Genomic DNA, 10,206 nt, shown 5'->3' with positions numbered 1-10,206 from the left:
TATAGCTCAACACTTTTCAGGATCTTACATACTGGAGGCAAAGGGTTTTGTGTGCTTTAGATTACAGGCTAGCAGGAGTATCACATGTGACTAATCCTTGAGGAATGAGTTCTGTTTTTTCCTAATACTTATCTAAGTAATCACTCCTTAATTTTGGCACTGGCATGCATGTAATTATCTATCTAGGTGCTTTCAGAATTGCCATTTAGGAAGTAGATTCAGATGTTGGTACTTCAAATTTGTCTGGATGAAATCTGAAGGCTAAGAGTAATCTTTGTTACTTGAAATTAATATCACAAGGGGAGAAAATAAATCAGAAACTAGGCAAATTTTCATACTTTACTATGCCAGGCTTTAAGAACTAATGGTAGTTTTAAAGTTAAGGTATTCCTTGTAGTGCAATAGGACCCTTATGTCTGCAATGTGCAATCTCTAGTAAGAAGGCTCTGATTATCACACTATAAAACTAATCCTGTCTGTTCCTGGGGTTTCCTTAGTTAGTACAGCTGAAAAAATAACAGAAAAGGGAGCTGCAGCTGTCAACAGTGTAGCAGTGAATAATATGGTCTTGATTTAAACTTTTCATTTTTGTGTTTTTTGATAGCTTAGTGCTCTGTATGTCTCAGAGATCCAAAATTATTTATACACTTCTACGGTTCACATTCAGGTTTAATGGTTACTGCCTAATATGATACTTTGAAAAGAGAGGGGAAAAAAGAACCTATGCAAGTATATAATTAGTTCATGATAAAGTGTTAATCTAGTGCTAGTGCAGGGAGCTAGTTAAAATCTTCCAGAATGCAGCATTTTGTACTCATGCTAATCTTTATTGTAGAAATGTATTAGCAGTTAAACTGTCAGAAGCAAAATGTATCCTGCTGAGGTATGCAAAATATGGATTGTGTGCTAGGTACAGTTAGTGCAGGCATCTCTACTGACATTGGGAATGTGATGTATAAAACTAGATAAGAAAAGGTGCGTAAGTTCTGTGGTTGTACAGTGGAATCTGGAATTTTCTGTCTGTCATAAAGGGAAAATAACTGAGTGGAACTGGGCTCATACTTTGCAACAGGGAAGACGTAGCCACTGCAAGATCATTCTCCCTATTGGTAACGTATTGACCTTTCTGTATTAGGCTGACTTTACTTCTGATCAATTGAGCCTATTAATCTGAAATCTCAATATACTTACACCTCTACTTACACCCCCCCGTTCCTTGTTCCCTGACCACTCCCTCCAGAGACCCTGTCCCTAATCACCCCCAGGACCCCACCCCCTACCCAGCCCCCCTGTCCCCTGACTGCTCTGACCCCTATCCATTCCCCCCCTCCCCTCGCCTCCCGACAGGCACTCACCGGCAGCAGCGGGAAGCGGAGCAGCCCGATCCCAGCCCGCTCCACTCCGCCACCTCCCAGCCGCGGCGCTCCGCTTCCTGCCACTGGTGAGTGCGGGGAGGTGGGGGAAGGACACCCTCTGCACTCACGGGCGGCGGGAAGCGGAGCGAGGCGGCCCCAGCCCGCTCCACACTGCCAGCTCCAGCCACGGCGCTCTGCTTCCCGCCACCGGTGAGTGCGGGGAGGTTGGGGCAAGGATGCCCCCCCCTGCACTCACCTGCGGCGGGAAGCGGAGCGACGTGGCCCCAGCCTGCTCCTCTTTCCTTGCCCTATCCCCAGCCGTGTCGCTGGGGGCGGGGGTGGGGGGGCTGGGGAAAGGTCCTGCACTCACCTGCGGCGGAAAGCGGAGCGCCGTGGCTGGGAGCTGGCGGAGTAGAGCTGGCTGGGGCTGGGCTGCTCCACTTCTGCTGCTGCCAGTGAGTGTAGGGGGGATCCCTTCCCTCAAGCCCCCTCCCCCAAGCGACATGGCTGGGGCCGGGGCAAGGGAAGCAGAGCGGGCCCCCTGCTAATCCCCAGGGCCACTCTGGGACTGTGGGGCCCCCAAAAGTGCCACCCACACCTCCTGCCTCCCAGACCCTGGGGGAGAGGGGAGCCCCTGACCGCCCCCAAGACCCTCTGCCCCAGCATGGCCTGACACCCTTAACATGCTGCTCGGAGCAGCGTGTCAGAGCTTTACCGTGTTGTATGCGAACCCGCTTTATATCGGGTTGCGTTATATCGGGGTAGAGGTGTACTGTCAAACCCCAGTAGCTGACACTTGCCCGAGAAAGTATCTCAAAAACCCTTCCTGGCTAAAGAGAACATGATTCTGCAGCTCTAATTCAAGTAGACTGTCCTATTGAACTGTGTTGTAATCTAGAAGATCGTCAGCATATGAATTTTTATTTTTTTTGGCCTGGCTTAGTAGTCATACCAAAATGTATCTAAAGCAAAGGCAAATGTGTGTTTATCTGTGCTCGAAAGAAGTTCCTTCCAAAAGACTGTGTAAGTGTAGGGTTTATTCGTCTGGATGAGTGTTAGCACAGCCGTGTCTTCACTAGAAAATTACATCATTAGAACATGGCCTTGAGGGAGTTGTGTTAATTAACATGGTGTTTACTACAGTTTAGCCGTAAATGTAAACACAGATAAGGGGAGGTCAGCAGTTAGTGGAGGTTAGTTAGTACACAACCTTGACAAGTTATGTTAACTTTGGAAACTTGGACCGGAGTACCTCAAGTAATGATAAAAGGGTACTACTCTTCTCTAGTGTATGAGGTACTACCTTTTTCTAGTGTATGAGGACCTCTGGAAAATCAAAAGACATGAAGAGATTGGTGCCCCCAGGTGGAGGGACAGGATGTTACAGTGACTCCCTGGGTGTGCTGTGTTAGCACTGTAGAACAATCACTCAAATGTCACAATCTTTTTAGTGTAGAAAAAATACTTTTATGGAAACTATGAATGAAAAGGTTCTTTCGGGGGTGTTTTTGTTTAGGGACCTTTGTCCCGAACTGGGCTTCTGCAGTTTCTCTAAGTTCCCAAAACACACCGTCTTTAGGGTTGCGAGGCTGTTGTTGCTTAACTCGCTGGCCCTTGCAATCTTTTTTGTTTTGCACCCCCCTTTCAGGTCTGTCTGGTTCACATCTCCTTTCCCACAGGCTTTTGGCTGTTTGGCAGCAGGGAGCTTGTTTGTGTGTGCGTTGGCCTTAAGCAGGAGTTTTGCTCCTTATCTTTGAGCCTAGCTGAATCGTCCAGGTAACCTGTTCCTTTCTCCCTTCCTCCCCCTACGGCCTCTCGCAACCTGCAGTGGAATCTTTTACTGCACACTCACACCTTCAGCCCTTCCCAAAATCCTTTCCAGTGCGTGTACAAGCATTAGCAATATACGACGCTGGTGCTTACCCAGGGGACCCCAGGGGGCGCAGTTTTACTGTGACTGTGACACTTACCCTGTCAACCCTGTCCATGTTCCTTTCCTATGTCCTCATTGTCTCCCTCTCTGGTTTCCCTTTCCTGTCTTGCTTCTTATAGTAGCAGCAGAGAGGAGCTCTTGGACCTTGTAGTGAGCAAACCTGTGCGTCTGCCTTCTGGTGGCCCCTCCTCCCTCTTTTGTGCTGCCTTTCTGGGTATGTCTACACTGCGTTAAAAAACCTGTAGCACTAAGCCCAAGTCTGGCTCAGCTGACTTGGGCTTGGGCTGGGGAGCTAAAAATAGCAGTGTAGATGTTTGGGCTTGGGCTGGGACCAGATCGCTGAGACCCACCTGCTCATGGGGTTTCAGAATCCAGGCTCCAGCCTATACATCTACACTGCAGTTTTTAGCCCCACAGCTTGAACCCTTGTAAGCCCAGGTCATTTAACCTGGGCCAGTTGTGTGGCCATGCCATGGGTCTCTTAGTGCAATGTAGATGTACCCTCTTGTGACCGCAATCACAGGTTGCAATGCTAGAAGGAGCCAGGCTAAGGAGCAGGTGCTGGCAGGAATGATAAAGAGAAGGGTTATTCTCCTGCTGCATGAACAAGAAACTTTAGTTTTACTGCAACGTAAACTAGGTGAGGTCACCCCAACGCGGGGTATAGTGCTGACATCATCTAGTGACCTCACTTTAGACAAGGCCTGGTCTATGATACAAAGTTAGGTCAAGGTAAGCTGCCTTATATCGACTTCGTTGTGCACATGGCTACGCTTAAATTTGTCTCTCACTGATGCAGTAACACCACCTCCCCTAGTGGTGTTGAGCCATCAGTGTAGTGAGGTCGACACTGCAAGTGTAGACACTGCATTACTTATATCAACTAGTTTAGACGCGATAAATTGACCGCCGAGTGCTCTCCTGTCGACTCCGGTACTCCACCGGAGCGAGAGGTGCAGACGGAGTCGATGGGAGAGCATCAGCAGTCGACTCACCACAGTGAAGACACCACAGTGAGTAGATCTAAGTACATTGACTTCAGCTACTTATTCATGTAGCTGAAGTTGCGTAACTTAGATCGACACCTCCCCCCCTCGTGTAGACGAGACCTAACAGTCCTCCAGCAGCTGTTGCACAATGCCTGACACTGATGGCTCTGGTCACAATTGTGAGCTCCACTGCCCAGGGGTCACTGAGACCAGAAGACCCTCCCCTTTAAAGCCCTGCAGATTTTCGAAATGGTGGAGGATGGGCAGTGGGGGGAGCGGGGGGCCAGGGTGTCCAGCGTTTCCGCAGGCTAGGAGCTGTTTGAGACTCCACTGCAGTGCCGTCAATCCTGGGAGTTGAGCACGAGTGAGTCTGATGCCTGGGAAGGAACCTGGGGTAAGTGTTAAAGATTTCCACTTAGCAAAGTAGGATTCTGTTCGGTTTTGATGTAGGAAATTACACACAAAAGGTTGACGTTAAAAGATCATTAGAATGCAAAGTCAAACACTCAGAAGTTGGGAAAGTCAGACTTTAAGTTGCCACTGCAACCTGGATTCAGCCCTCTCGTGCATATGCATTATGAGCACATACTGTTTTTTCCCACAGGATTCCCACCTCACTCAGTGCAGATGATGATGGTGCTCAGGGAGTGAATCAGGATTGCGCAGTGACAGAGGCTGTTGTCTGTAGGACCCCTGCATTATTTGTTGGAGAAGTTGGAAGGTGTTTACCTATTGTAGAAATTGGGGGACAGGCAGGCATAAGCACGCCCATAGCTAAAGGCCTTCTCCCTTAGTTGGGGGGAAGGGACCAGTGGACCTGGGCCACAAATGTGTACTGGGGACAACAAATGGAAAAAAAACAAAAACAGGATCAGGAGTGACGATTCACAGGGCAAAAATTAGGGATCCAGAGGGGGACACCAAGCAGAGCCCCTGACAGTGCCCACTGCTCCCAAAAGGCCTTTAGGGAGTCAGTGGACGCCACCGTGAGGAACTCTGCTTGGAAGTGTGAACGAGCAAGGGACCAGAAATAGGCCAGCACCAGGAGGTGGCTGATGAGCAGGTCCCGCGACTTTGTGGGATCACAGATGGGGTGTGGCAGGATCAGGAGGTGCGGGGAAAAGTGCAGCCAGAACCTCAGCAAGAAGTTCTGGAGGAGCCAGAAGAGGGGCTGTAGCCTGACACACTCTACACAGGTGTCGTAGGAGTTCATGAATCACACCAGATTCACACCTGTGCTCACAGATCCGTGAAGGCACCACCAACTAATATAGGGCCATATGAAATCTGTGTTAACGAGAACACGGATGGAATTGTGGAATCAAAACAATAACATGGAATCCAGTGATTAAAAAAAAAAAAATCCAGCAAAATAAAAAAAAAAAAAAAAAGATGCTTTCCCGCCACAGCCCTGGGGTCAGAGAAGATCTCTGCCTCCCTGCCATGGCCCCGGGGCCAGAGGAGATAGAATTAATCTTTTAAAAAATGTAAAAGAACAAAATCAGGAAATAATAAATATGAAAATCCACAATAATAAAATGGATTTCATGGGACCCTACTAATATCTCTGCTAGGCCCTGGGACCACCGTAGAGTACAGACTGGCCCACCAGAGTTCCTTGCCCTCCTTGGGTGGAAACAGGTCCTGCTACTTGTGGGGGTGGGATTCGAGGGCGAGGAAGTGAATAGTAGAGAGCGTGAGCACATACAGATGTTTCCTGGGTGCGGTTCAGAGGCGGACAGGCTGGGTATTGTGAAATTGGCTTAGGTGGCATGCTGGGGTGGCTGGCCTGGTTCATGGGACAGGGGCCAAATGGCAAGGTCCGGAGGGCCAAGGGTGAGAGCTGGGCTGGGAACACCCTGCTGTAGACTTGCTCAAGGAAAGCAAGAGAAGCAGGAGGCAAGGGTCTGCCCTCACCTCCTGAAGCATGTGACATGGGACATGCTGGGAGGATGGCCCTGAGCAGCAGGGGGTCCACCCAGTCCCTCCCATTGTTGTCCAGGAGGTCTCCGACTCTGGCGGTATCAGGACCAATCTACGGTGCACAAGTAGGGCTCTGCTACCTGCACGCTAAGATGTGGCTTGTGTTGCAGGGGCTCCACAAGGAGGTCCTCCCCCTTGGCAGCTGCTACAGACCTGGTTGCCGAGATCAGCTTCCAGGTCCTAAGTAGGTCCTGGTAGAAGATCAAGGGCTTAGAGAGGTCTCGGGGAAAACCTTTCGGGTGGAGATAAAAGAGCTGCTGGTTATGTCGGAGCGCTTGGAGGAGGGGGAGGAAGGCATGTGCCAGCACGCTGCCTACCAGATTACCTGCACGGTATAGGAGTCTCTGCAGGGGCTGAAGGTTGAAGGTGTAGACCTGTCTGCCCACCTCCAGGGCCCTGCAGAGACCCAGTGCAACCTCGGCCAGAAAAACTCTTCTGGAGGCTGACCAGAGTTCCCAGGGGCAGGCTCAGGGTGTTGAGCTGTGCCAGAACATCGACAGGACGAGTTGGTTAAGCACCAGCACTCTGCCCCAAAGGGAAAGGCACCAGACATCCACCTCTGCAACGGCTCAGCCATCTTGGCCTATAGATTGCTCCGATTCTCCAGCAGGGAGTGATTGGTGGCAGAAAGATACACACCCAGACAGAGCAGTGGACCCACTCCCCATCGGAAGGCCTGGAGCATGGGTGAGAGGAGGCCCGAGCTCTTGACCCAGTTGATCCGGGTAGACGAGGCTGCGGAATAGATGGCTTGACAAGCCTTCACACACACCAGGTCTCCCAGGTCTTGGATCATTAAGAGCACATCGTCGGCATATGCTGACAGGACCATCCGCAAGTCCAGCTCTCAAAGGCCCAGCCCCAGTGGTGATGGTATACAGCTGGCCGGACAGTGGGCAGCCTTGACATAAGCCTCACCTGAAGGTGAGGGGTTTGGTCAAGGCCCAGGTGGGCTTGATCAGACTCTCAGCAGAGAGGTACAGCAGCTGAAGAAAACCCATGAAGCGGGCCCCAAAGCCGACTGCCCTCAGAGTGCCCACAAGATACCTCATGATCTTTCCTGATCTTCTGGTCCAGGGACACGAGCGAGCGACAGGCTAACCCTACGTGCAAGATGAAGTAGATTTTGCACCAGATAGAGATTACTCAAGATGATTTGGCCCGGGATGGTGTAGGTCTTATGGGGATGGATCACGTCCGCCAGCACGGACCCCAGCTTCAGCAAGATGGTTTTCGCTACCACCTTGTAGTCTGTGCTGAGGAGCGAGGCTGGTTGCCAGTTCCTTAGGTTGCGGAGGTCCTCCTTCTAGAGCAGCAGAGCAAGCATGGTCTGCTTGCATGACAGTAGGAGCATCCTGCTCCCTAAGGACTCGGCCCAGATGGTGATGAGGTCTGTGTCATTGGAAGGTGTGTAGTGAGTGAGGCAGGAGAGGATGGTTTCAATGCTGTCCTGGATAACAGGATTCTAACCCTGCCACAGAGTTTCTATGTGGTGCTGGGCAAGTCACTTAAACAAAACTTTTCATAGATTTGAAGGCCAGAAGGAGAGCACTCTGACCGCCTGTGTCACACAGACCATGGATCTTCCCCACAATAACTCCTAGAGCAATTATTTTACAAAAACATCCATTCTTGATTTAAAATGGTCAGTGCTGGAGAATCCACAAGGACCCTAGAAGTTGTTCCAATGATTAATTACCCTCACTGTTAAAAATTTACACCTCATTTACCAGTCTGAATTTGTCTAGATTTAACTTCCAGCCATTGGATCGTGTTATACTTTTCTCTGCTAGATTGAAGAGCTGACTCTGTTGCTATAAGGCATGTTTTCTAACCCTTTAATGCATAGGTTCCCAGACTCTGGATCATGATCCCAAATGGGGTCATGCCATCAGCAGATGGGGCGTGGGTCCAGCAGGCCAGTTTGGCCCATGAGACAATGTTGTCTGTACCTGAATATGTCTGGTCCTGCTCCACAAATGCCGCACCAGGAGGCCACCATTTTGATCTGCAGAGGCTGCCATTTTGTAAGTCAAAATGGTGGTCTCCTGGTGAGGTGTTTGTGCAGCAGGTCCAAACACGCTGGCTGTGTGGTGATGGTGTGTGGATGCCAGTTTGGACATTTGTACTCTCTGGCTTTGTAAGCATCCACCCGAGGGACTTGAATGCAGAATATCCTCATCTGTTGGCAGCAGCCTCATCAACCGAGCATCCTGTCTGCCTGAGCTGGTAGGAGCCCGTGCTAGCATTTTCTGAGATAGGAAGCTGCAGCGGCTTGTAAGGCAAGGCCCATATCTTCTTTTATGGCATCCTGAGTACCTTGTTGGTGCTCAAGGATAAAGGATCATTATAAGTCTCTGTCTCGGTGCTATCCTAGTATCACCACACAGGGCCTTCCTAAGTCCTGGCCTCGTTTGCTTAACAGTGAATTCATTTTTCTGACTTGTGATCATTAATTGTAGTTCTCTGATCACTTCCTCTGTCAAGATGAGGTCTGAAATTAAATTCCTCTGTGTTGGATGCAACACTTTTTTTGAGTTAAGAAATTGTCATCTATTATATTTAGACATTCCAAAGGTGGTCACTAGTTGTGTGTGTTCCTCATTTTTTGGGTTCCCAATGTAAGAAACTTGAGATCTGATTTGCAGAAGTGCCTAGCGCTAGGAGCTGTGGTGGAGGTCAGTGGGAGCTATGCTCTGAATATATAAAGTGCTATAAAATGTTAAATTCTCTGATAAGTCAAGCCATGAAGAATTGCCACTTTTAAGTCTGTTATTGAGTGTCCAGGAAGACTGAAGTGTTCTCCTACTGGTTTTTGAATGTTATAATTCTTGATGTCAGATTTTGTCCATTTATTCTTTTGTGTTGAGACTGTCCAGTTTGGCAAATGTACATGGCAGAGAGGCATTGTTGGCACATCATGGCATATATCACATTGGTAGATGTGCAGGTGATATATGCCATCATGTGCCAGCAATGCCCCTCTGCCAGTGCCAGTGCACAGGACGGACAGTGTTCTCCCTGAATATTTCTTTTTATCCTCATCATTCAATCCCTCCTGCATTATTTACTGAACACCATCAAAATGCTCCTCTGAAGACAGAATTATTAATTTCATCATATACTTTTGTATGGTGCACTCATCTTAATATCTTAGTACTTTACAAGCATTAATTAATGTATTGTGAGGTGGGATTACTGGGCCCATTTGACTCGTGGAATTTAGGCATAGACATTAAAACCAGAATTATCAGAGGTGTCCGTTAATTCTGGTTGTTTTTGCTTAATTTTATAAGTGTTAACTCTGCAGCCTTAATGTCCTTTTAATGTAGGGTTGTTTTGTTTTGGTTTTGTATGTAATTTCCTGTATTTTTTTTTTAAAAACCCTTAAAAATTGGAAAAACAAAAATTTCATCTGATGGAACCATATTGACACCCCCCCCCCAATGTGGTGGGTCATCATCAGGGTGGGATTGTTAGACCCATAGCACAGTCCTCTACTACTTGAGCTAACTGAGTAACTGGTAGCAATAGGAGGTTGTCATCTTCTATATGGTCCTGCCACTAAAAAGGAGCTGGACAAACTTTCAGATCAGTTGATTTCACAGACCTTATGAACACAGTGGTACCAAATATGAAGGTTTTAATACTGTACCCCAGAATCTAAAGATTTCTTTACAATTTACAAGTGATGAACCTATTAAGAGGCATATGTCCTATCTTTCTACACTGCCTTTAGAGAAGTTTTTGTTAGTTGTGGTTTTTTTGTTTATTTTTTGTTTTCATATTGTCTAATTCATTTAGGCACCGTCCCACCTCATCTCCGCCTCCACCTCTTCCTCTGAGTGCACTGCATCCCCGCTTCTCCTCCCAGTGCTTGCCACTGCAAAACAGCTGTTACACAGCGTAACAAGCTCTGGGAAGGAGCGGGGAGGAGTGGGAATGC

General features: G+C 48.5%; 1 protein-coding gene across 2 annotated transcripts in view; it reads left to right on the top strand.

Moving 5' to 3' along the window:
* Window positions 1-1,056: 1,056 nt before the first annotated feature.
* Window positions 1,057-10,206, top strand: part of LOC123371999 (protein TASOR-like) — a 32,025-nt gene continuing 22,875 nt past the window's right edge. For both annotated transcript variants that reach the window (XM_045019916.1, XM_045019915.1), the window contains exon 1: window positions 1,057-1,109. The gene's annotated coding sequence lies outside the window, so the exon portion shown is untranslated. The remainder of the gene's footprint in view (window positions 1,110-10,206) is intronic.

The sequence above is a fragment of the Mauremys mutica genome, chromosome 5 (assembly GCF_020497125.1).
Source record: "Mauremys mutica isolate MM-2020 ecotype Southern chromosome 5, ASM2049712v1, whole genome shotgun sequence".
Taxonomy (NCBI): Eukaryota; Metazoa; Chordata; order Testudines; family Geoemydidae; genus Mauremys; species Mauremys mutica.
Note: the sequence above shows the minus strand (reverse complement) of the source record. Positions and strands in the feature narration are given on the sequence as shown.